This window comes from Ursus maritimus, unplaced genomic scaffold, assembly GCF_017311325.1.
Source record: "Ursus maritimus isolate PB19 unplaced genomic scaffold, ASM1731132v1 scaffold_18, whole genome shotgun sequence".
Classification (NCBI taxonomy): domain Eukaryota; kingdom Metazoa; phylum Chordata; class Mammalia; order Carnivora; family Ursidae; genus Ursus; species Ursus maritimus.
Window position 1 is genome coordinate 15,824,835 of NW_024424230.1, and position 26,468 is coordinate 15,851,302.

Here is a 26,468-nt window from a genome sequence, read left to right on the forward strand (position 1 = left end):
TCTAGAACTGCCCACAAATTAACAAAGTATTGGTGTGAGCCAAAAAATATAAATGCAAGAGTTCAAAATAACTTAAGAACAGCACAACAGTTTCCCCCCACCCTCAGTGAGTATAAAGTAAATCCTATCCAGATCTTTTCCTTCTGAGAAGAGGAGGAAAGGAGAAGCTCTAGAGATTAGACAAAGTGAGATTACTGTGGAAAACTCAGAGTTCTAGCAATTCAGATAATAAATTGCCTTAAAATTTCTATAGACAACATCTGGAAGATTAACAGATTTGACTACATAACCTTTGCCATACAGAAGATTAGCATGTTTAAAATGTGGACTGAGAGAAATAGTTACAGAATATGTAATATTCTGGGATATTATAAAGGATTAATATTCCTCAAATTGAACAGGTTTCTACAAATCAGAAGTATAAAAATGGATGAAGGATTTTGTTATCTATTGCTGTTGAACAAACTACCCAAAATGCACCGGGTTGAGTCAACACCAGTTCAGTAAGCCTCATGGTTCTGTACGCTGGGCCTGGCTCAGCTGGGTGCCTCTCCTCCATATGGTGTCCATCGGGACTGGACTGTCCAAGGTGGCTTCTTCACTGGCACGTCTGGAGCCTCAGCTGGGGTGAGTAGAACAACCAGGCATCTTTCTCCATGAGATCCTTCTTGCAAAGAAGCTGGACCTTTAGGTGGTGACTTAGGGTTCTAAGAGTGAGCTTTCCAAAGGGAAATGCATAAGCATTTCTCCAAGAGCCTCTGTGTGGTTCATGCTTGCTAATAACATTTTGATCAGAGCAAGTCACTTGGCCAAGTCCAGTGCCAGTGTAGGTGGTGATAACACGAGAGCGTGAACATGAGCTATGATTCACTATAGAACACCAGTGTAACAGCCTATTTGACAGGTCATTGACTTAAAGAAATAGGAATGTAAGTAATAAACATGAAAAATGCACAATTTTGTTAGCAGTCGAGGTAATGCAAATGAAAATGGTAAGAGGCTGTTTTCACTAGGAAATTGACAAATCTGCGGTAGCTAGTTAATATCTAGTGTTAATAAGCTTGTGGGAGAATCTTCTACATTTGGGTGGGAGTATAAATTAGTGTGGCCCTTTTAGAAGGTTATTTGGCAGCGTGTATCCAAATGTGAAATGTGCATGATTCAGCACATTCCACTTCTGCATGTAAAAATACTTATATGTGTAAAAATATTTCTGTAAGTTCCCCAGAATATTACAGAGGGATGTTTACATATCGTTACTTGTAATGCCGATGAACTAGAACATAGGAGCCTATCAGTAAGAGAATGCATGAATTGTAATAAATCTATATACTATGGAATATCCAGCAGCCTTATTAAGATTAGTTAAGAGTATGCCGATGTAGAATGACATCCAGATACGTTGTTGAGTGGAAAAATAGGCATTGTGTGTCACCATTTTCATGAAAACAAAATTTTGGGTAAATGCATACCAGAGGGAGAAGAGGATCTGGAGTAAGGAGTGGAACTGGGTTGAGGAGTGTATTTTTACTTTTTAGTTTTGTATTAACTTTTGATTATTTGGAATCTTTTCTGATGCATACTCTTTGCACTCATGATAGGGAAGAGTGGAGCCTCCTTAAAACATGCGTGTCCATGTATGGACATATACACGCATGTGCAGGTGTATGTAAAGGTGCAGTAGAAGATGGAGAAGGGATGGCTGGGTGGCTTGGTGGGTTAAGCGTGTGCCTGGGATCAAGTCCCATATTGGGCTCCTTGCTCAGCGGGGAGCCTGCTTCTCCCTCTGCCTGTTGCTCCCCTGCTTGTGCTCGCTCGCTCGCTCTCTCGCTCACTCTCTGACAGATCTTTAAAAAAAAAAAAGATGCAGGAGAAGGTTCCATGGATACCTGAAGCTCTGCCACTAGAGCCTCTCTGTTGACCTCTTGTTCTCTTCAGGGCCCTCAAGTTTATTCTCTCTTCTAGAAAAACAGAGGTCTGTGAGTCCCTTGTAATTCCTAATAAAAGGCATATTTTTTAATGATTTTATATTAAGCTTTTTGAATAGATATTAATAAAAAAATATATAAATTGTTTTTTCACTGCCTGGATCTAAACTTCATATTAGGAATGAGGGGTGGTTAGAAAATGTGACTCAGTGTACCTGTTCCGTTAGATGTCCAGTGCAGCATAAACTACTCAGGGACAGCAGTGTGAAATGTGTACAGTTCAACCCCAGGGCTGCTTCATGGAAGGTGTCTTGGACAAATGGACCCTTTAATTAGTGTCTGAACTCACTTCCGGGGGAGTAAGTCAGAGCCGGGATTTATTGTACGTGTTTCCTCCGGATACCTGAACAAATCCCTGCCTCCTTTCTCCCCTCTTTGTCTCTCAGCCTCCTCTCCTTTGCAAGTAAAAGAACAATGCTGATGGTCTTAAGGAGGGCACGTATTGCATGGTGCACTGGGTGTTATACACAAGTAATGAATCATGGAACTTTACATCAAAAACTAGGGATGTACTGTATGGTGACTAACATAACATAATAAAAAATTATTATTAAAAAAAAAAAAAAACGAAAAAACAATGCCACCAGCTTCGGTGCCGTGAAGCACTTTTCGCCACACCAGTGGAAGAGAACCCGCCCGGAGGAAGCCTTGTTCTCTTCTAGTTCAGAGCTCCTGCAAGGTCAGGCGTGTGTGAGACCCAAGACAAAGCTTCATTTAATTTGAGGAGATCATTTGCAAGATGATATCAGATCTGGCAATTTTTTGCAAGGATAAAGCAATGGTGTAGAAATATACTGAGCACTTTTATTTCATAACAGAGGGGTTCATTTCCTTGAAATGTATTTAATAATAAAAAGCATCTGAAGGCAACATGTTTTTTAACAGACAAATATGTTTGGGACTATTATATCTTGGTTTATAATTACGTGGAGGGGGATCCATTAAGTCTAAGGAAGACAAAGGTAGCACCAGATAATCATTTACACTTCTTTCCGGCATTTAGGAAAAGCACCTAGTACGTCACTGATACAATTTATTAAAGTGGCTGTTTCTGTTATGCTTTGGTCAGCTGTTTATATATTATCTTTATTGTGCTAGATATTTTATAATTTAGTTTTTGAACGTTAGACAGTGTAAAATTTAAATAGAGCAGGCAATGTGTTATTTTCTAAGAGTATTTTTAGAATGAAAAGAAAAAAATGTGCTCCTTCCAGAATACCTGTGTTCCATTTTCAGCATCTTGCAGGACATGTGGCACTCATTGAAACACAAACTGAGAATCCCAGAACTGAGAAATCTGAACTTGCTTTTAGCTTCTCACATACTGGTTTCATGGATAGAATCCTTATACTATTGAGTCTTAGGTAAACGTGATGATGGCTAAGGTTTTTTTAAGATATGTTGCCTAACTTACCTGAAAATCATACATCCATAACGAAACAGTTTCCTTCTTACAACCTAAAATACTTGTCATAGAAAAAATTGTCTGTCTCTGGGTAGAAAATAAAAATAAATATACTTTATTGCATCCTTCTTGTAAGACTCCCTAAATAATGTTTAATGAATATTGGCATGGAGTTCTAGATTCTGTAGTAGGGTTTCTCCAGGTGTGACCCATAGGCTCTAGGGGAGAGAAGAACTTGTGCAGGATCCCAGTATTTCCCCCACACTGAGTCAAGGACAGAGTCATGGCCCCTATGTTTTAAATACTCCCCAGGTAGTTTTTAATATATAGTGAAGTATGAAACGTTTAGAATTGAGCTAGAAGAGTCTAGGACTATCCTGAGAAGGAAGCCAAAATTCTAAGGAGGATTCTAATTATGCTTGTTGGCTTGTTCCATAAAAAATTTAGAAGAACTTTTCAAAAAGAGGGAAGAGGTCACTTCTGGGTGGCCTGGGTTTGGCTGGATCTTGGAAGAATCAGTCTTCCTCCCTGGTGGGGTTCAAGAGGTTAGCGGGGATGGGGAAGCCAACTGTGGCCAAGATGAGAGGGACGCTGATGGGTCAGAGCTTCAGAGGAGGTTCAGTTACATGGAGCACTTCCACAGTGGGCCTTCAGGGCACCAGGAGGAGAATGAGCTGGAATTCCTACCCGAGGGCAAGAAGGGATATGCGGTCAGTGGTGCTTCACCACTCCAAAGCATTCTTCGGTTCTGCCTTTCTTGGACTGTCTTGGCCAAGACACTTTATAGCAGTGCTACTAGTTTCCCAGCAATATTACATGAATTTTTAAGAACAGTGCGTGTCTCTTTTCGTGTATTTCACTTTTGAGATGAGCACAGAACTCAAGAACATTAAGAATGACTTACCAGTCCATTAAAGTGATAGTATCATCTCTCCTGATCCTTTATGGTATTCTTTTTAAACATACATATGTATAGAATTTTTAAAATATCATTTTCAGTTTCTGCCATTTCTCTGTAGTGCTTTAGGTTTGCACTGAGAGTTCTGTCTTTGTATGAGAACGAATAATTTATCATGTCACGTGAACAACTTGTTCATAAACATTCTAAAATCTCAAGTTTGGAGAGGTTGTTACACCTCGTGCTGTACAAATACCCCCTAAATTCTTCAAGGCTTTCAGTAGGAGCACATACAAGCTACTGGTCAGCAATAGGAGATGCAGACTTCACCAAGAAAGTATAATTCTCTTAGAGACAACTCTAGTTTGTAAGATTTTTTAATTGAGCAGATATGTCTCCTGGTATCTTGACTCTTTCATTCTGACCTTGCTTGGTGAGAAGAGCTGGAAGAAGTCCAAGGTCTTCTCCGTCACATCCCGTCACCTGTTTGAATACAGTGGGTGTATCATCCTATGTCTTGCTTCTCAAGGTACTTTTCCTTCAGGGCTTCCTCCCATGGCCAGTATCATGGCCACTCGCTGCACCTGCTGATCTCTGTTGGATGGATCCTGTTACCAGTGACCCTTAAATATGGACACCTGGGCCTCAACTCCTGTCCTTTAGCTAGTTTGAACGACAGCATTCAGCAGGATCTTCTGGATACCACGTGTCTGGAAGTCTTATCTTTTTCCCCAGTTTTATGGAGTTACAGTTGAGGTATAGCATCGGACAAGTTTAAGGTGCATAACCTAATGATTTGATGTATGTATATATTGAGAAACGATAATCACAGGAAGTTAACATCTATCACCTCACCTAGTTATAAATTATTTTTTTTCTTGGGCCAAGAGCTTTTAAGATCTAGTTTCTTCACAACTTTCAAATACACAGTTCAGCATTTAGCTATAGTCACTATGCTGTACATTACATCCCTAGAATTTATTCATCTTTACTGGGATTTTGTGCTTTTTGACCACCACCTCCCAATCCCCACCCCACCCCCACCCCCTGCCTTTAGCAACCACCAATCTGATCTGTTGCTATGAGTTTGGGTTTTTGTAGATTCCACATATAAGTGGGATCATGTAGGATTTGTCTTTTTAGGTCTGACTTATTCCACTTAGCATAGTGCCCTCAAGGTCCATCACGTTGTTGCCAATGGCAGGACTTCCTCCTTTTTTATGGCTGAATAGTATTCTCACCTCTTAATAGCAGCTGTACCATAGAGCAACCCACATTTAACTTCTGGTTCACTAAGAAATTCAACCTTTTGCAGATTGACTGCTTTTAAGCCCCTTCTTTCCCATTCTAATCTTCTGAAATTGGTTTTTAGACTTTTTTTATACTTACTATCTTATTAGAGCTGGCTTATTCTTTACAGCTTGTTGAACCTTTGGGGTCCTGCCTCAGCTCATGCATGGTGGAGAGAAAATAGACATGTCACTAGAACACAGGATTAAGTCCTAATTTTTTCCCCCATCAGCTGAATTCATTTCCTCCCTTGTAAAATGAAGATGGTAACGGTACCCACTTAACCAAGTTTTGTAAAGCCTAGATTATTTAACAGGTGGTTTACTGAGATGCAGAGCACACAAAATGGATATGAAACTTTATTTAGACAGTGAAATACTATGGAAAATTTTATATTCTGCATTTGCCCTCCATCCCATTTTCAGGTCACCTACATATTTAAGCACGTTTTTGTCAAAATTCTTATCCAAGTCATTAATAAGACTGTAGAATAATTCCAGGCCAAGGGTAGATACCAATCCATTGGTCTTTCTTAGAACAATTGACTTAGTAGTACCTTCCATCCACAACACGTTTGTCCAGCTTGACCTCAATGAGATTATAAGAGATCGCTAAATATCTTGTTGAAATTCTGATATGCCCATTGCATGCACTTCCCCTTGCCCTTCTCCAGGAAAGTAATGAGAATATTTGAAAGTGCATATACTTAGTAAATCCATCTTGATTCCAAATGATCCCTACATCTCTCTTAGTATTGCAAAGCTTCATTTAAATTAATCTGGAATTTTGCCTGTGGTTTGTCCTATGGTTATAGACATCATCATCTCCTTATTTTTGGTTTCCAGTCATCACATTTTTCATGATTTTCTTACTTTTAAAGAACACTGAACAGAATTTAAGTGAATACATTTTTAAGATAAGCCTACTTAATTCCTCAAATTGAATAGTAGACATAATACTGATAAACAGTGAAAAAAAGATGCGTTCTTCACGAAGTTACCCCATATAAATTGTTTCATGTCCGTAAACAACCCTGAGAAACGGGTCAGATATTAATCTCATGTGTAATGAGGAACAGTCTCAAAGAACTTAAATGAGTTGTTCAGGATTGCCATGTCCGTAGGGATGATGTAAAGATTCAAATATGATTCTTTGGACTCCAAATTCAGTGCCTCAAGGGAAGAGGTAACTAGCCTGTCTTTGATTTGTTATTTTTCTGACAGTTCTGCCTAATTTACTGTGAAGTACTGGCTGGACAAACACCATTCCTTAATTTCTATCATGATTTTCTAGAACAGGAGTCTGTGATCCTTTTCTGCAAAGAGCCAGATATTAAATACTCTAGGCTTTAAGGGCTTTGTGGTCTGTCATAACTTACTTAATCCTGCTCTTGTAGGGCGAAAGTAGCCATAGACAATATGCAAATAAAGGGTGTGGCTATGCCCCAATAAGACTTTATTTACAAAAACAGAGGGCCATTGTTTGCTGACAGCTCTCTTAGAACTTGAATTCATTTAGAAATAAAACCTCGCAACCTAGATAGGGTTGTTTTTTAGAAGCAGTGATGTTAAGAAAATTGATTATATTGGCACTTTAACCTAAACCACTACAGTTTGAAACTGTAAGAACTCAAAAAGGAACCTCCCCCACCCCACCAACCACAATCATAGAATGACAGCACCCTTTACCCTCCTCTCCATTACAACCCACCTAATACCGGGGTTGGCCAGAATCCAAATATAACATGGCCAAAATTGGCATTCGACTTCACTGGAACATTACTTGACCCTGATTATTCCAGTACATTTATAAGAGACCTAGATTGTACTGCCTTTCTGGATCCTGTCTATAATTTTCTCAGATAATGGATAAAGATTGAGCTGTGGACGCCTTTGGATTAGAGGCAAGATGAAGAACCCAAAACCCCAAGACAAATAAATAAATACAATCCTAATGTTTAACTACCTTCCTCTATGGAGGAAATGTTAAGGAGTGTTTATAGTAACTTCATTAATTTCTCAAAGATAGCAGCAATGGATTAAGTGTACATTGTTTATAAATGCCTCCTAGTTCCATTCTTTTATTCATCATGGGAAATGAGAAGACTATGTAAAATTTCAGAATTTTATGGACTCAAGATTATGCATTGATCTTGAAGTCAACCAGGTGCATCAAAGAGGATGCTAGAGGTGGGGAGTGAGGCATGACCCCTAGGGAGAATTTACCAAACAGAATTCCCCATGGTGCAAGGGCATGTAGAATTTGAAAAAGCCTGTTGATGATTACAAACTAATCTTTCAAAAACAAAAAGACTATAGAAGTAAAATTAATAGAACCCTGTCTGATATCACATGATTTAAAAGAAGCTGAAAATCATGTTATTTTACTATTATGTGGGTTATAAAGCAAATCTGGCAATACAACCTTTGGGAGAAACTTCGGAGAATTTCTCATTTTAGTTTCCAAACTGCTTAATGGAAGTTTAGAGATCTTGAGGAACCAGAAGAGATAGTCAGGGGGCTCCTGGGTGGCTCAGTCGGTTAAGCGTCGGCCTTTGGCTCAGGTTGTGATCCTGGAATGCTGGGTAGAGCATCACACGCTCATCAGGGAGTCTGCTTCTCCCTTGCCCTTTGTCACCCCCACCCCATGCTCACACACGTGTGCACGTGCGTGTGCACGTGCACTCATACACACTCTCTCTCTCAAAAAATAAAATCTTAAAAAATCTAGTCAGATTCTTGGAGCTCCAGAGAATTAGGATAATATTAATGCGAATGGCTTTATGCCTTGTCTGATTTTTACTGGTTCACAGACCTTGTATTAGTTGCCGTATAACAAAATAACTTAGCAGCTTAATACGTGTTTATCATCTTAGTTTCCGTTGGTGACTTACTCAGGCACTGCTGAGCTGGGTGCTTTCTTTCATCACCTCTCACAGGCTGTAATAAAACATCCGTGGACTGTGGTCTGTTTGAAGTTCAACTGGGGAAGAATTTGCTCCCAAGATCATGTGGTTGGTAGCAGGATTCGGTTACTCATGGGATATTGGATGGAGGGCCTCAGTTCTTCACTGACTGTTGGCCAGAGGCCATCCTCCATTCCTTGCAAATGGGCCTCTTCAGTGTGCTCTATCGAGCATACAAACCAAGGAGGCATTAGAGCCAGCCTGCAAGATGGAGGTCGGTCTTTCATAACCTAATCAGAAGTGGCATCCTATCACCTTTGCCATATCTATTGGTTAGAAACAAGTCACTACATTCAGCCTACCCACAAGGGGAGGGGATGACAAAGGGGATAAATGCCAGGAGACAGGTGTCATTGGGGTCATTGTAGAAGTCTGCTCAGACTCCTAAGTTCTTTCCTGCCAGGCCAACCTAATCGTTGACTAGAGAGAGAGAGCCTGTGTCACTAGTGTCTGCAATATGTGATTGACTCTTGGCTGTTTTCTCTTGTTCCCTCATGTTAGGTATTGATCTTTGAGTTGTCATGGGTCGCACCTTTGGCTAATAGTTCCCATAATTAAGAACAAATATTTCAATGCCCTTAAATTATCCTTTTGAGAATTTGTATTACTTAATAGGATAGCCAAGAAGATGTCTGTGTTCTATAGAGGGAAGGAAGGAGTGACAGTTTGGGAGATGTCCGCTGAACTCTTTGTTTTTTACCATTGTTCCTTTTTGAAAGCATCTCAATAATAGATACAAACCTGTTTATGATTATGTTTAATGGAGCTAAGTTGTACTGAAAAATAATGGCTTTATCAGAGATATTTATGGATGGAAATGAAGAGAAAACAAATACGCATGTATATTTTGGCAACTGAAGATGAACATTGTTCTGAAGTTCTTTGAAATTTGGGGATTATCTGAAATTTACTGTGGAGTTTTTTAGAATGAACTCATCCATTTCATAGCTTTTACTCTAGCTATTCTGTACTATATTAAAATGTGTTCATATCATTCCTTTCATCCTTGTTATATGGGACCATAAATCTTCAGATGTATTATCTATAAGACATACTTAATGAAAAGCAAGATGTTTTGTTAGATATCACCTTGTCTTGCAAATGTAGCTTATTTATAACCATATTCACTTATTTTTTTAAAAAATTCATTTAGAAAGCGCCTGCACATCAGAGTGGGGGGAGGGGAAGAGGGAGAGAAGCAGACCCCCCCTGAGCACAGAGCCTGACACAGGGCTGATCCCATGACCCTGAGATCATGATGTGAGCCAAAATCAAGAGTCAGATGCTCAACCAACTAAGGCACCCAGGTGCCCCTATAACCATATTCATTTAGAAATACATATTGAATTTACTGTATAAAATAGCTCATTTAGTCCCCATAATGCCACTATAAAGTAAGCACTAATATCATCTCCATCTTCTAGATGGCAAAAGTACCATCGAAGAGCTTGTGACTTGCCCTATGGCACATGGGAAGGGGTGGAACTGTGAATCAGATCCCATTAAGGTACATCATGTAGTTCAACTTCCGTTTTGATGGATGAGATGGAAAACATACTGAGAACAGAAGGATTAGCCAGGTTCCTAATGAATATACACATTGAATGCCGTGTACTTTATTAGCTTGATAAACTTGGCAGCCGCACTCAGTATATGTCACATTGGCTTGGCTTGCCTTGTCCTGCAGAGACTATAAATACCATATAGGGAACTCTAGAATCTGAATTTGAAATTTAGGGACAAGATTAGAAAATGGCAGCCTTGAAAATGGATCAGAGCCAGTATAAAATGGGTGACATTAACAGTTGACAAACCCCAGCCCAAAATAGTTTTTAAATCTTAGCTGATGACGTCAGAGGTCTCACAAATGTTCCCAGAAACTATGCACTGAGGATTTCCTTTTTTTCTAGTTTATAAGATAGAAAAAACAAGAAGAACACAAAATGTTCTTTTATTTTGTTTAGCATCAAGAAATGAGGATGTCCATTTAAAACAATTTTGCTCCACAAGTTTGCGTCTCTCATTCTTCTCATTTGTTTCTCTACTGTCGTCATTACCATGTTGTGGTTCTCCTGGACTTCTTCTCCCCTCCTTTTCTCTGGGAAAGTCGATATTTTCCCAGCCCAAGATAACCTTAACTTTGTACATAAAGATCTCCCTCTTGCAATTTTTTGGATATTTTCAAATACAGACCTCTTTCTTGCATATGCTGAAACATTCAAAGGAGTTTGGTTGACAAGAGAAGTGAGCTCTAGAAGTGGTATCATGTTGCAGGGAGAGAATGAGAAGGAAGGAGGAAGATGGTGAGCCCAATGAAGGGACACAAAGATTTCTTGAGTACTTGCTGTGTGCTTATTTCATAGGGGTATCATGGGGACTAAATGAGTTATTTTAAAATACCTTGAAGATTGTATGGAACATAGTAAATGTAATATGTATTTCTACAATGTAAAGAACCTCAAAGATGGCATGTCATTGGACCCTCAAAATTCTCCCGTACCAGATAAGAAAATGAAGGCTCATAGAGGTTCTTTTGACCAAAGTCTTCCTACTAGATTCAGAAAGTATCTTTTAGATGAAATATTTGGACTTCACAAATGTTAGAGAATACCATGAAAACATCTTGTATTCACCTGGAAAAAAATAAAACATGACAAACAATTGAAATCCATGTATCCTTCTCCCCGTGGAAGAAGTACACACTATCCCAAATCTGGATTGTTCTATTTCTCTGAAATGTCTTCTTGCTGATATATGTATGTATTCCTTAACAATAAATACTAATATTTTCAAGTATGTAAACTTTGATAGAAATGGTATCATGACCTATCCTTTCAGCTTGCTTTTTGTACTTTACTGTGTCCAAATATGTGATACTTTTCTGTGTGTTAAACCACAGTTTATGTATCCATTCTCTTGTTGATGCACTTTTGGGTTATTTCCAAAATTTTTAGTTATGAAAAACAGTGCCACACTGAACATACCTATATATATACACCCTTGTACACACGTGCCTGAATTTCTCAGTGTCCCAGTCCTCCGTGGACTTAGGACTGGAGCTGCTTAGCAATACTCACATTTCCAACTTCCCCAGGCGTGCACATCACTCTCCAAAATGTGCTAATTTTCACTTACGACAGTAGTATTTGAGAGTTCCTGTTGCTCTCCATGCTTATCAACATTTGGTTATATCACACTTTTGGGTTTCTGCTATTCTGGTGAGTGTGAAATAAATTTAATTTGGATAGCTGTAATTACTATTGATGAATCCCTTCCTTTTACAAAAGAGGGCCAGTGCTTAATGAGTACCCTCATCTTGACAAATCTCAAGTCTCCATTCACCAACTTTGAGAGTCTCAACATTTCTTAGTACCTTTCCAGCATCAAGATTTAATCATGCCATTGATTTCATTATTGCTGAAGGCAGAACTACAACATTCTGAATTGCTTTCCCTAAGATCCAAGAAATTGTAGTACAATTTTCATAAGTCTGTTATATAGACTTAAGAAATCATTTGTAGAAACTGTGGTGTAACATTTTATTCACCTCTCTAAAAATTAGGAATAATTTTTCAGTTTCAGAATAAAAATGGATAAAATGGGATTTTTTTCCTTTCTAGATCTTAGCACCATAACTTATCACTTTTCTCCTTCCCATTTGCCCAGTGAGTACTCGACTTTGATGTGCAGGGTCAGTTTGGTGACTTCCAAGATGAACAGGCTATGAACTCCAGGTTACACAGGTCTAGGTCCCAGGCCACAAAGTTCCAGGAGACATTTCCAAAGGAGTGCAGAGAGGTTTCTGGAACCAAACAGAATCTGGGGAGAACCCATTCTTTAAAGCAGTGGTTCTCAGATGTCAGCATCAGAATCAACTGGTGGGCTTGTTGAAATGCAGGTGGCCTGGCTCCATCCTCAGAGGTCCTGATTCAGTAGGTCTGGACTAGAGCTGAAAATTGACCTTTCTAACAAGTTTCCCTGATGCTGGGGACCACACTTTGAGAATCACCGCTTTAGAGCAATTTACCCCAAAGTAGGGGTGGTACTGCACCAGGATGGAGCTCCTGGTGGGACTCAGGGTCACATCCACACACAGGTAATATGTGATAGTATAGTGCAAAGGTCTGGCTGGTTAGGTGTATGAGTGATTTCTGTTTTCTTCTTGGTGCTTTTAGGCGTAGCCTACATATTTTAAAGTAAGCATGTGTTTTTAAATATTAAGGACGAGACTAAGTAAAAGCAAGTGAAGCTGCAGGGCCTCACAGATTAGGGATTCAATAAATAACAGATGGTTCTCATTCTGAATTTGAATTTTTAAAATTCAAGCAAAAGTTTTAGTACATGATCTGAATGTTGCAAGTGTGTTATTTTAGGTCAATAGACTTTTAGGAATGTATGGCTAAGAAAACTATGCTCATAGTAGTCATGCATTTATTTATCATTATCCCACCTTTAGTAATCCTCTGCCTTGTGCCAGGTTATGAAGAATGAATCACACAATTTTTAAAAGAAACAGTCACGATGATGATTTTCCAAATCGGTTTTGGGGTTGGTTTTTTTCCTGTTGTTTGAGATCTCCCAACGACATGAATCAGCCCAAGATTGTGGATGCCCAGGACATGTGATGATAGTCATGTGATGATTGTCATTAGAAACTGAAGTTATGACCTACTTAGGTAAATGGATTGATGTATTTTTGCCCTTATGTATATACATGGACACATGCACATATCTATAAGCCATATGTGAAATGAATCACCTGAATAACTTGGTTATTGTAACCAACGTGATCTAACGTTTCTGTGCATGGAAAAGCAAAATAACTTTAAAAAAATAACAATTAGGAGCAGACACATGGCATGAAAGAGGAATTTTAGTGTTTTTTTTTTCTTTTTAAAGATTTTATTTATTTATTTGACAGAGAGAGAGACAGCCAGCGAGAGAGGGAACACAAGCAGGGGGAGTGGGAGAGGAAGAAGCAGGCTCCCAGCAGAGCAGGGAGCCCGATGCGGGGCTCGATCCCAGGACCCTGGGATCACGCCCTGAGCCGAAGGCAGACGCTTAACGACTGAGCCACCCAGGCGCTCCAGAATTTTAGTGTGTTGGTCAAGGTCTGTGTTTTAACCTGGATGATATTTATACAGGTCTTTATTTGATAAACATATGTTTCAACCGAATATATAATTTTCATGTTGATCTCTGTGTAGGTTTCACACTAAAATGCTTTAAATATGAATAACGTGAAAACCAAATAATTTTCTTTCCATAGTGCTTATTACATTTCTTTAAAAAAGTTAAGCATGGTAATTAGAGTTCGTATATTTGTGTGTGTGTGTGTGTGTGTGTATGTATGTAAAGTTGGAAAAGTATGGACTAAAAGCAAAATAAGAAAGTGTTATTCTACATATAATATCTGTCTTTATAACTGGTCTTCTGTGGGAGGATTTAGTTATTTTAAGTGTTCTAACCAAGTTTTCCTGGGTGTAAGTTTCAATTCTTATTTTCTATTTCAGAAGACAAATTTTAGATTCATAATCGAAGCCATGGAAAGTTGTATGTATGTACTTCGGATATCACTAACACCTCACTGTCCCCTGACAATTCTCACGGTCCATTTCTTTTGAACTACCATGCTCAGAATAAAATGTCATTTCTAATTGTAGTCTTTGTTTTCTTATCTCTGAAGATTTTTTTGAACATCTATTTAACATAATGGAATGAAAACCAAGAATAGCATGGGGAGGGGGGAAAAAAGAACTAGGACCAAGGTTTCAAAATATTATGAAAAGGAAATAATCAAACGCAATACTTCCCTTTTATGTTGATCCTCTCATCCTGGTTCCTCGCCCTCCACACTGAGTAAAGTCCTCTGAAGCCTGTAGGCACTGGTGACCCGCCAGACAGAAGGTTGCAATTACCAGCACACGCAGCAGTCCTGGGCTCCACTGATGGGATTTGGTGGAAGTGGACAAGGCCTAGCTGTAAGGAGAATGGGCGAGGCCAGGGTAACTTTTCATTTTATATAACTGTTGTCTCCGGAGGAAAGTTTAATGAGAAATCTTTCTATTCCAAGTTCTGAAGTGGCTTAACATGGTAGAAAGAACATGAACTTTGCAACCGGGAATTCACACTCCCTCCCATTTCTGGCTGTTATAATTAATCTGAGTTAATTAACCATAGATCTGTGAGAATGTTTCTTCAGTCCATGGACCTGGTATCCTGATCTTTCACAGGATTTTGAACATGACACGAGACAACCTATGAAAAAAGGAGAGGCGGATTACTCGTACTTAGTAAATATTACTTCCCGCTTGTCCCTGCCCAGCGAATCATAGCACTGGCTGCTTTGTAGGTTAAACAGGCTGTGGGGCCAGGTCCACCTGCCTGGCCCCGACTTTGGAAGAGAGGAATTGAATGGGCTGTTAACCATGTTTCTGGACACGGGTCCTGCCTTCTGGACCTTCACCTAAAAAGACCACAATATAAGAACATAAAACGGAGAGATGTATAGAAGGCCTCAAGTGTGTGTATTTGGTGCCTAGTAGATGAAAATGACACGGAAGTAGGTTTGTAAAGCAAATTCAATTAGCGTGGCACATGGTCATATTGGGGGCCAAAGGGAAAAGTGATGCCACTTCCACTGGGTCCCTCTCAGGGGCCATCGGGAACTGGCCAGTGCAGTAACTGATGGGTCTGTGTCTTTCCCTCTTGGGTGCCCGCTCCTCCCAAGAGCCCAGAACTCACTCATGCTCAGCACTCCGGCACCTGGCCCAGCACCTGTCCGTTGGATGAATGAATCCTCAGCATTTGAACAGAGGACCTCTAGGTTTGCCCCAGCATGTGTGTTGCCGTGGTGATGTTGTCATGATACTCTCAGGAGGGTCAGGTTTCTGGAGGCTGAGTCCAGGACTGGAGCTCTGCAGAACAGTGTTCAGGGTCCTTGCCTACTTCGTTTTTAATTTGCTGAGGTGTGTGTGTGTGTGTGTTTTGAATTAGAATACAAGGACTCATGGGTTATCTCGTGACTGTAGATGGGCCGCATCTTTGTGATGACCTGGAGGGACCATCCTTTCAAAGCGGTGGCTGTGCAGGGATAATAGTGAATACTGCAGTATTTTTTTTTTAATTTTATTTATTTATTTGTCAGAGAGAGGGAGTCAGCGAGAGAGGGGGAGTGGGAGAGGGAGAAGCAGGCTTCCCGCTGAGCAGGGAGCCCAACGCGGGGCTCGATCCCAGAATGCTGGGATCATGACCTGAGCCGAAGGCAGACGCTTAACGACTGAGCCACCCAGGTGTCCCTACTGCAGGAATTCTTGCTGCCCCGCCAGGCGTGCTTCTGAGCACCTCGCATTTTTTAAGCGTGTGGACGTTTTTCAGGGATTAAGGATTACGGTGAAAATTTAGCATGTGTATGACAGGATATCCTATAATCAATGTAGTCTAGTTTTAAGGTGACCCGTGTATTATCCCGAGATCTTTGTAGGTGGACTCTTAACCAGGAATCTGTATTACTCAGTTGTCAAAATGGACAAGTAGTCAAGTGAATTCCGTGTTAATCTGAGTCACACGTGAGTGTATGAAGCATCCAAATCCTAAATAATTCTTAGTAATCTGACGTCAAAAGCAACTGACATTTCTCGGAGTGCTATTTCTGTACCAGGCATCATGATAAGCATTTTACATGTTTTTTTTTTAAAGATTTTATTTATTTATTCAACAGAGATAGAGACAGCCAGCGAGAGAGGGAACACAAGCAGGGGGAGTGGGAGAGGAAGAAGCAGGCTCATAGCGGAGGAGCCTGATGTGGGGCTCGATCCTATAATGCCAGGATCACGCCCTGAGCTGAAGGCAGACGCTTAACCGCTGTGCCACCCAGGCGCCCCAGCATTTTACATGTTTTATGTTGCTGTATATCAGAACAACCCTGTGAGGTAAAGGCTGTTACATGAAAGCCAGAGGTTAGAACTATAAGGTAAAGACTTTGTGTCGTCTGACTCCACACCACCTTAATGAAGAAATCAATGGGCAGATGGCCAGAGTGAGTTGTCTGAAGTCAGGAGGGTCAACTGATGGAGTTGGGGCTGGGCTTCACATATCCTACCTTGAACTCCAGTGTTCTTTCTGTTACACTGTATTTTCCTTATGATCCTCTTTTGGGTTCTATCTCTCCTTAGTTGACTTATTATAATATGTTTCCGGGACCCTCTTTAGAACAAAATGGGCTTTCATCCCACGCTAAAGTGAGTATGCTTATTAACTACAGCTACTGTACCCACATGCTCCTCACGTCAGAGCTCCCACGTGTTGTGCCCAAGGCCCTTCTACCCTGGAGCCCCTTCTCTCCTGCCTGGAGGTGTATCTCTGCCATTCTGTAGGCATTTTCTGCTCTTGCCATGCCCTGGAGAAATTCTTTACGGTCTTGAACTATCCCTTTGCTCATCTGCTATCCTTTCGATGAAATGTCAAAGACACGACTTATAATAACCAAGGTTCTGATCTCCCGTCATCTGAGAATCCTTCCTGGGCTGCTGCTCGCAGTTATGTCCCCATTGTTGGCAAGCCTGCCCCTCTCAGATCTCTGCTGCTTACTTGTCCCAGCTGTACGCTGACTCAAATGGCTTTATTTTATGTTTGTGTGTTTTGGCTCCCCAGATGAAATGCCATTTGAGGGTGTCACCTTCCTATCTTAAACATAGTCCCTTAAATGCATAGTAGGTACTTCATAATTTTTTCCATTCCTGAGAACATCTTTTTTTGCTCCCCTCCTTCATTTTTTCTGTCTAATAAGAGGCCTGATTTGATAGCATACGAGATTCTTGGGCAGGAGAAAGAGGAAGATCACGTGTGGTTGAAAGTGAATGTGGTCTTTTATCTTGAATGTGTCTCTTTTTTTCATTCTGGGGATGGGGGCACTGATGAGGCAGTATTTCATGAGTCTGGGTCATTTCTTTTTTAAAGTCGGGAGTTCTTTTTATTCAGGGGTTGTGTGGCCAGCAAGTTGATCTGAGGGGTATCAAATCATTCAGCTTACCCTGTGATCCCTTATTATTTTGGAAGAACACTGACTACTGTGATGTATTTCACGAGACAGCCCTCTCTAGAGGACGGTCCACCTGGGCTCTTTGGTATTTGCTTGAACAGTCTTGAACCCATCCATTCACGGCCATCAGTTAGCTGACATAGAATGGAAGACTTTTCTCATTGTAATAAAGCATTTGATTAAAATATTGTTTAAGAAAAATATCATTAGAGAAACTATAGATCCAGTACTAGAACAAGACAATGTCAAAATAATTGGGAAATCTGTATCTATAATAACAACAGTAAAAGTGCTTTTGATCACCGCGGTATTTGAGAAGAAGACTGTTTTTAGAACAATGGGGAAGTGTTACTTATGCAAAGTATATGTCACTATTCTCATCCTCTGTTTTGTGCCATGAACCACAGCTCAAGCCAGGTTTTCCAGAAAATTACAGAAGCCATGTCACTTTTAAGAATGCCAGCTGATAGAGGAATTGAAAAGTAGCCTCAGAGAGTGGGACGTCCAGCCTACTAGTCAAGGCCAACCTAACCTTGATCCCAATCCCTCCTATTTCCTGAAAGAACTTGTCCTATTAGTCATCCTCACTCCGTTATTTTCTGGCTTCTCACCTAAAAATAAATACTCCAACACTGGTGCTGGCTATGGTCAGTCTCTCTTCCCACTCAGCATCCAGAGTTCTTAAAAGAATCATCCATGTTCACTCTCTCCATTGTTTCATTTTTACCCTTTTTCCCTCAAGTAGCCCACAGTATTAAGCCTTTTGCCTACACTGCTCTTCTGAAATTGTTCTTCAGATAAACAGAAGACCCTCTTGTATGCGGTGTTCATTTTCCCACTCTTACTGAGGCACTTGTTTCTCCTTAAAGCTCTTTATCCCCCCCCACCCCGGCCTTTTTTAAGCTCTTTACCCTTTCAGATTTCTTAAACATGGTCTCCCTGGTTCGTTCTCTCTCTCTATCTCTCTGACCAGTTCCCCCAGTACACTCACTGGGGTTCCCCAGGGTTTCATCTGTGGCCCACCACTCTTTTCTTGGCTCCCTCATGGCACATAAGATTTCAACGTTCACATTACCTCTGCGGCCGAGGGCTCCCAAATTTTCCCTCCGCTCTGGGCTCTGCGACGGCTGAACTCATGTACTCGATATTCCAGAAGAACTTCGGATTCAGTGTTCTGCCCCCACCTACTTCCTCTTCATGTGGTGTTTCCAGTGTTTGTGGAAGTGCCTCCCACAGCTCTGTTAGAAGCACAGAAGTTGTCTTTGATTCGTTCTCATCTCCCATGTCCAATCTATCAGCATGCCTTTGGGTTAAATTTCTGAGTAATTATTTCTCGTATCCATTCCCTGATGTTTTTCCCTTATCTTCCCTCTCTGGGCTTCTGTGACAGCCTCTCCTCCTAGCTGGTCCCTCAGACTTCAGTCTTGTCATCGTCGGATCCTACTGCTCGGTTCCAGTTGGAGTCCCCTTTCCACAGATGGCATATATGGAACTCCCCTGTGGTCATGGCATTTCCCCTCCCCCGAGAACACAGCATTAAGTCTGGATTCTTCAACATGACATGCAGGACCCTGACTTTTCCCCTTGACCCAAGAAGCAGTCTAGATGGCTAGATAGAGTCAGAAGCTAAGGACCCTGTCTCTGTTGGAGACCTGAGAGGTCGGTTCTCTATCCAGAGGCCAGGACAGTTGGTTTAACCTCTTTGCCTTGATTTACTAACTTGTAAAGCAGTTGCTAACGCTGGCCTTCCATCATCTCTCAAGCAGATTTCCTTTTCCAAACAGCTTCGTCAGGTAAGGAGAGGAGCTTGAGCCCTGAAAAGTGCGTCTAGGAGACCTGAGCAGAGAGGGCGAGGTTCTCTGGAAGACACACTATGTACACACATACTTTGTAGGCAAACGAAGCTGCAGAGCTGGTCAGGACTTGGGGAGTTGGGCCTTTGGTCACCGTATCCTGTGCTCCCTTAACTATTTGTCTAATCAGCAGACTTTTTGCAGAGCCTATATCCTGGCTTTCTGTGCGTAGGGCGTCTCACGACCCAGGGTTCTTGGGGCTTTATAGTGGGCCAGCCTGAAGGCACGTGGTAAGCAATCAAATGACTCTGCTTTGATTCAGGAGGTGGACTGTTGTTACCCAAGGTGGAAAACTTCAGTCACAGAAAGTGGAACTTCTACATGCATTTGATTTAAATTAACCTATCTTGGGATCACATCAATGATGCTGAAGGCCGTCCTGTATGAATGGAAGGCATGGCACTGTGCAGAGTCCAGGCACAGGAGACGTGGGGTCCAGGACTATCCTGGTCCTGCCCATCATGGGCCATGGACACTTGACCTCTTTCAGCTTCGATGTTTCTTCATCTCTCATCTCTAAAAAGGGTTTAGCACTACCCAGCCCTGACTACCATCCACTGTGGTCTTTAAAACAAAATTTAGTAAATGTGCATGAAAGCACCTTGACAACCCTAATGTGTTAATTAGTTACAAAATCATGTTCTAATTATTACAGTTCATAGTCTTGTAACTGTAACAGAATGGTAGCCAGGCACCTTCTATATGCAGTATCTAATTTAAACTGCACAACCCTTGAGATAGAGGTTGTTACAGTTCCCATGATACAGTTGATGAAATGAAGACACAGAAAGATTAGTAAGTATCTTACCTAAGACCACCCAGCTGGTAAGTAACAAAGCCAGGTTTTGAATCTGGAATGTCTGACCTCAGGATTCTGCACTTTATCGGTGTGCATGCGGCTTTTTTGCCAAAGTAGCCTGCCTGCTGGTGGTCTCTGCGCAAGCTTGTGTCTCAGCTGGGAATGTCTTGATCCCTCTGATTCCGACCACTATTTCTGCCCCGCAGTGAATCTCAGTACATGCCTCTTCAACTGGCAAACGAGATTTTAAACTCAGTCCTCAATGCTGATGAGGGTGACAGGGTGGACACTTTTACTTCATGTTAACAGGAGTGTTCATTGATAGAACTTTCTGGAGAGGGATTTGGCGATCAAGAGCCTTGAAGTCCTGTTTAGGAATTTGTGATAAGGAAATAACCAAGGTTCACGTAAAAGGTGTCTATTAAAGGATTATGTATCTTAGCATAGAACTTCAGACTCTCTAAATACAGTGGAAAGAAAAAGTTCAACCATAGTTTATCCATCATGTAGAATATAATGTAGCCAATAAATATCTTGTGTTCACAAAGTGTTTGATGACAGAAAATATGGGACTTTCAAATTAAAGCCAAGAACATAACCATATAGGGTACAGTCCTTATTTTAATATGTATAATATATATGTATGATACAATAAGATGTGCTCAGTGTTTATACATGAGAAGTAGGGTTATGGAACATTTTTATTCATGCTTTATATTTTCCAACTTTATGTTATCACCATGTAGGATTGTGTTATTTTTTAGAAAAGCATTACTTTAAAATCTTTTCTCAGTGTTCACTAAGTCCAATGAATTTAGTCTTTTAAGAATAGAATTTCTAACAATTTTTTCATTCTGCAAAGCCTACAGATTTCCTGTAGCACTTTCTCCACATTGAAAAATAAAGTGAGATCAAGTGGCATGATGACTTGTAATCACAGGCCGATGGTGACATCGAACTCTTAGTTAAATCCCTTATTTCTCCACCTGAGTCTAGAGTGAGAGAAACAGAGAAAGGAAATCCTGGACTGATGGCAGCACCCACAGGTGTGGGGTAGAAAGCCGGAAGACACTACGGCAGAGCCCTTGGGTCCACTGCTGATTGTAAAAGCTATGTGCCATTCCCCAAATTCCTTGCTGATCTGTATATTTTGGGGAAATGCTTCCCGAAAAAACAAAGGAATTTTTTCTCTAGAAGGATGTGTTCACTCAGACTCCTCCACATTACTCATGAATACATTTCTCGTCACCATAACCAAGAGCCAGGGAAATCCGTATTGGGGGTGAGGGGTGGGAAACAGTTGTGTTGAAATCATGAAACCCAAAAAATCACAGTTCATGATGGGTAAGAAAGGCAGAGCTGGGGGATTTTTATGTGTGTAATGCTTTTTGGAATTTGGCTCTTAATTTTCAACTTAGTGAAAATTTTTGTTTGCTTAAAATAGTCATCTCAGCTCTTATGAAGCAACATTTGAATGTGAGTCTGACACATGGGATTTAGATGTTGCTGGCAGGGAGGGTTCAAGATTCCACTTTGGACTGTAAAATCTGCACTTCTGGCTGAGAGATGAAGACAGATGGATGGAGTAACGGGAGAAGTTCAGCATTCAGAGAATATTGTTCCAGAAAAATAGTTTTATGGTCCTTTTGTGACTGATGAAAACCAGCAAAAATCTATTACTTTTGAAAACACTATTTCAACAAAACACCCAACTGCCTACACTGCTACAGTTCAGAGGCATTGTGCCAGGTTGGATTAATTCGTATTTGTGTTTAGCATGTCTGGATCTTGAGGCTTTGAACGAACATTTTTTAGAGAAGGAGGTTGGTGGAAAGCAGGATGCTCCTTTTGGCAATCAGCCAAATCCAACTCAACTGAAAATCATTATGGAAAATTGGAGACATGTGGTTCCGGTGGATGCTGCCCTGTCAGGGAAAATGAAATCCATCATTATTCTGAATCTTGGAGTCAACCTTGTTTCCTTCGATGGGTTTTGTCTGCTCCTTTGTGTGCAGGAGCCTGCAAAATTGCAACATGTTGACCCTCCCTGTATGGGTGTTTTGACGTTTATCTGAAAAGTCCCCATTGCAACAAGTTACTTGGAGAAAGTTCAAACATATGTTTCTCCCATGAAAGCTGTCATTGATTCATTACCCAAACAGGTAAACATAGCCTGTGTTGAATTCTGGTTAATCCCAAACTCATTAGTGGACCAAAGTTTACATTGAACATCTAAATTTTGGTAGTGGTACAAGTCCTAAGTAATTTGGGACATGTTTCCTTTGAAGAAGCAAGTTGAAATGGGGAGAATAAGCTGTTTTTCTAATTATTCAAATTATTCTGCTGTAATAAGAGAGCCTTAAAAATATCTGAAAATTGGAGCACCTGGGTGCCTCAGTCAGTTAAGCATCTAACTCTTGATTTCAGCTCAGATCAGGATCTCGTGAGGTGTGAGATCGAGCCCCACATCAGGCTTCTTGCCTCCAAGGGAGTCTGTTGGAGATTCTCGCCCTCTGCCCCTCCACTCACTTGCGTGCATGTGCTCTCCTCTCTCTCAATCAAATAAATTTTTTTTTTAAGATTTTATTTATTTATCTGCCAGAGATAGAGACAGCCAGCGAGAGAGGGAACACAAGCAAGGGGAGTGGGAGAGGAAGAAGCAGGCTCCTAGCGGAGGAGCCTGATGTGGGGCTCGATCCCAGAACGCCAGGATCACGCCCTGAGCCGAAGGCAGACGCTTAACCGCTGTGCCACCCAGGCGCCCCTCAATCAAATAAATTTTTAAAAAATATATCCAAAAACTCAGATCAAGTAATTGAATTTAAGGAAATCTTAAAGATGAGGCCAAAGGTTATTAAAAGCTCTGTTGACTATAGCATAGACCATGGTCGTATAATGCTGTCTAAAAAGGACAAAATTTTGCAGCCATTAGAAATTAAAGTTTGAGGTAAAATGCTTATTCGGTGAAATGAAGTGAGAGAAGCAGTATACACAATAGCATATCCGTATGATCTCAGCTATTTACCAAATACATATAAAAAAGTGAAAGAGTTACCAAATACTTGATACTCTGGGTTGTAGAATTATGGGTGATTATCTTGTTCTTTGTATCTTTCTATAATCTCTAGGATTTATATATTTAGATATATGGGCATATTAACTTATCATAAAATGGTAATATAAATTACCAATCTTAACCATTTCCAAATAGTGATAAAAATATAAAAACATAAATTAGGTATCCCTGGATTGATTCAAATGCCTATCAATTCAGAAGTAACCAAAGAGAATCTTTTTTCACCCAGTACATATATTTTTCCCTCTAAAACATATCAGTTTAGTGAACACATTGTTTTTCACTGTGTGGCATCCACTTTGTCTTCCTAGTAATGCCGTCCGCATTTTGTTTCGGAGAAATCATTCTTTCTCACTCTGAGTACAGCATGGAGTAGACCTCCCACGCTGGTCAGAGCCTGGGGCTGAGGTGCGAGCCAGAGTGTGAGCCCCAAAGTCGCATTGCTTGGCGCGGCGTTGGGCACGGGATCCAGTCTGGGCTGGTGGGAGAGAGGGAGTCCTAGGACTTGTATGGCAATGATGTTATCCTATGAAACATCAGACCCTTGGACGTGATGTTGTGAAGACGTGTGCCTAGAGCTGCAGGGAGGTGTCCAGCCGATCTAAGAATGGAGCAGACCCAGGAGCTGCAGTGCTGGGAGATGGATCCCGATGGCACTTCTCACACCCTGGAATGAGGCCACCCTTTAAATCTTTCCAATCGTCTGAGCCAGTAAGTTCCCCTCCACCCTAGTCTCATCTGGGTTAAATTCTCCTTCAACTGCATGAATACCAACTGGTACAGAAACCATGTAGGAAAGTAGGGTGATAAGATACACTGTGACGTTTGCGCTGGTCCCCTGCTGTGTTGCACAACCCATAGTCCTCCTCTTTCTTGTCCTGTTGCCCTTACCCTCGCAGGGTGAGGCACACCTTCACCGGGAAGTGTTTAGAGAACGTGGATGTTGGAAAGCAGGGCTGAGGAGACGACTTCTGAGTATGCTTGCCTGTGCAACATGAGTTCTGGGAACGGGGCTCCCGGGAGATCTAGTTTGTGGGTTCCCCTGCCCGTTAAAATCTGTGTTACGGCACCACAGGCGTTAAAGAGCCAATATTCACCATTTCTAAGCAAAAAGCCTTCCTGCATTCTTGTTCTTCTGTCAGATCAGCTGGCACGAGCCACTTCACTTGACCTCCTATTTGTCAAGGCTGGTCTGTATTTAAAGTGTGGGAACCGTGCATGTGTGGAAATTTCATCCTTGATCCTTCACTACTCTGCGCTGACCTAAAAAGCCTCGTCTTTAGGTAATTGTTCCTTTTTTCTTATCAAGTAAGAGATTCTCTTGGTACAGAGATTTTCTTGGTACAGAATCAGGAAACACTGATAATCCAAAATTTAAAAATGAAAACCACCATAGTTCTGTCACACAAAGACAACATCATTTAACATTTAGACTGGGAAATGTTACGGATATTTAAAAATAGGATTATGTGGTAATTTCTTAGTCTTTTTTTTCATTACTAAATTGACCTCTTCCCAACTCATTACATATTTTCCAACTACATTTTAAAAATCCTGGTACTCCATTCTATGGATTCTATCACTTATGTAAACAATGTCCCATTGTTAGATATTTAGGTTTCTGCTTATGCTTTCATTCCTGTCTAGGACAGTACAAAGAACATCCTCGAATGTGTGTGTGTTCATGATCATTTTATTAGAACAAGTTCTTAGATACTGGAGTTCTCTGGGTCAGAGGGAGAACCAAATATTAAGGGCTTTTCTCTTAAGTTGTCCTCCAGAAAGTTTATAGCAATGGACCTTTCCAGCAGCACCGTATGACAAGGTTTCTTTCTTCACACTCTTGCTCTCTTACCATTTGGGGGGAAAAAAAATTCCTCTTTCACACTTGCAGTGTTACATGTGTGAGGATTGACCATCATTCTCCCACACTGGACTGTAAGCTCTCTGAGGACAGACCCAGCCTCTCCTGCCAGTACCTCCCCCAGTGCCTCCCACACAGCAGTAAACCTCAGCGAATTTACTCTCAGTACATCGTTTATGGACAGATGGATAGAAATGTTTGCATACATATATGTGTGTATATATGCATGTGTGGGGGTCACTTCTGATGTGCATTGCAATGAGCCTGAAACTTTGCGCTGTGGATAAACTCCAGAAGCTTCGGAGGACTGCCTACATAAAACTAAAAGTGATCCCATCTCAATCACGCATCACGTACGTTGCTCAGGGGTGCTAGACTGTTCTTGTTTTAATCGCTCAGATTTGCTGAGCATTAAAACCAGGTCTGATTATCAAGTACCGAGTCTACTTTCTTGGGTCCCCTTCTCTCCCTGCCACACCACGCTAACAATTCTACAACTGAAAGAGTGCTTTTTTAAACGTTTTTAAAATAGATTTTAATTCGAAACAAAGACTCTGGGAAGCCATACCTTTTCCAGCTTATTCAGAGCTGTTCACGGAGACCATTGTGCATCCAGAGGACGCAGTCATTCTCCTATTTCATAAGAATAGTCTGCAACTTCATGGTGTCTTTTTCTTTTGCTTCATTCCTCTTCCTGTGCTCCTTTTCAAGTATGTCCGAGGACCTCCGAGCTGGCATTGATCTGCAGCGAGGCTCTTGGTGGAGGGACCAAGAGCCGGACGGTGGCCGAGACCCAGGGCGGAGCCGCTTTCAGAGCAGGCTGCCTGATCGGTGTCAATTTGTGGCTCACTGGCCTGCTTGGAGGATGGTTTTGTAACAACACAGGTGGACATGCTGTGGGTTCCCCCAGAAGCTGACCCGGAGACCAGGATTTATAGGTCTGTGGTATACTTGGGAGCTGATCCCACGGGACACTTGTGGGGGAAGGCAGCCAATAGAGGGTGTGCGTCAAGTAAGTCAGTGCTCTGGGGCCCTGGGGCTTCATCCTGCCGGGAACCCTGGGAATAGTATAAAGTCAGAGGTGGATCCAGTCCTTGGTTGAGAGCTGCTCCCAGGGAGCCGTTAATTCCCCAGCACCATCTCCTCCCTTTGGGTGGCCCTGCCAGTCGGCACGCGGGTTCTCGTAGCCGGACAAGGCGCTGAGGCAAAGTGAGACAGACGCCGGCTGGGTCCCTGATGGTAAGTGCTGCGTGTGTCTCCCTGTAACTTCATGGCCACACCACACGTATG

General features: G+C 41.3%; 1 protein-coding gene across 1 annotated transcript in view; it reads left to right on the forward strand.

Moving 5' to 3' along the window:
* The window catches only part of CCBE1 (collagen and calcium binding EGF domains 1), a 226,127-nt gene that overhangs the window by 126,033 nt on the left and 73,626 nt on the right, over nt 1–26,468 (forward strand). The gene's annotated exons all lie outside the window — the stretch shown is intronic.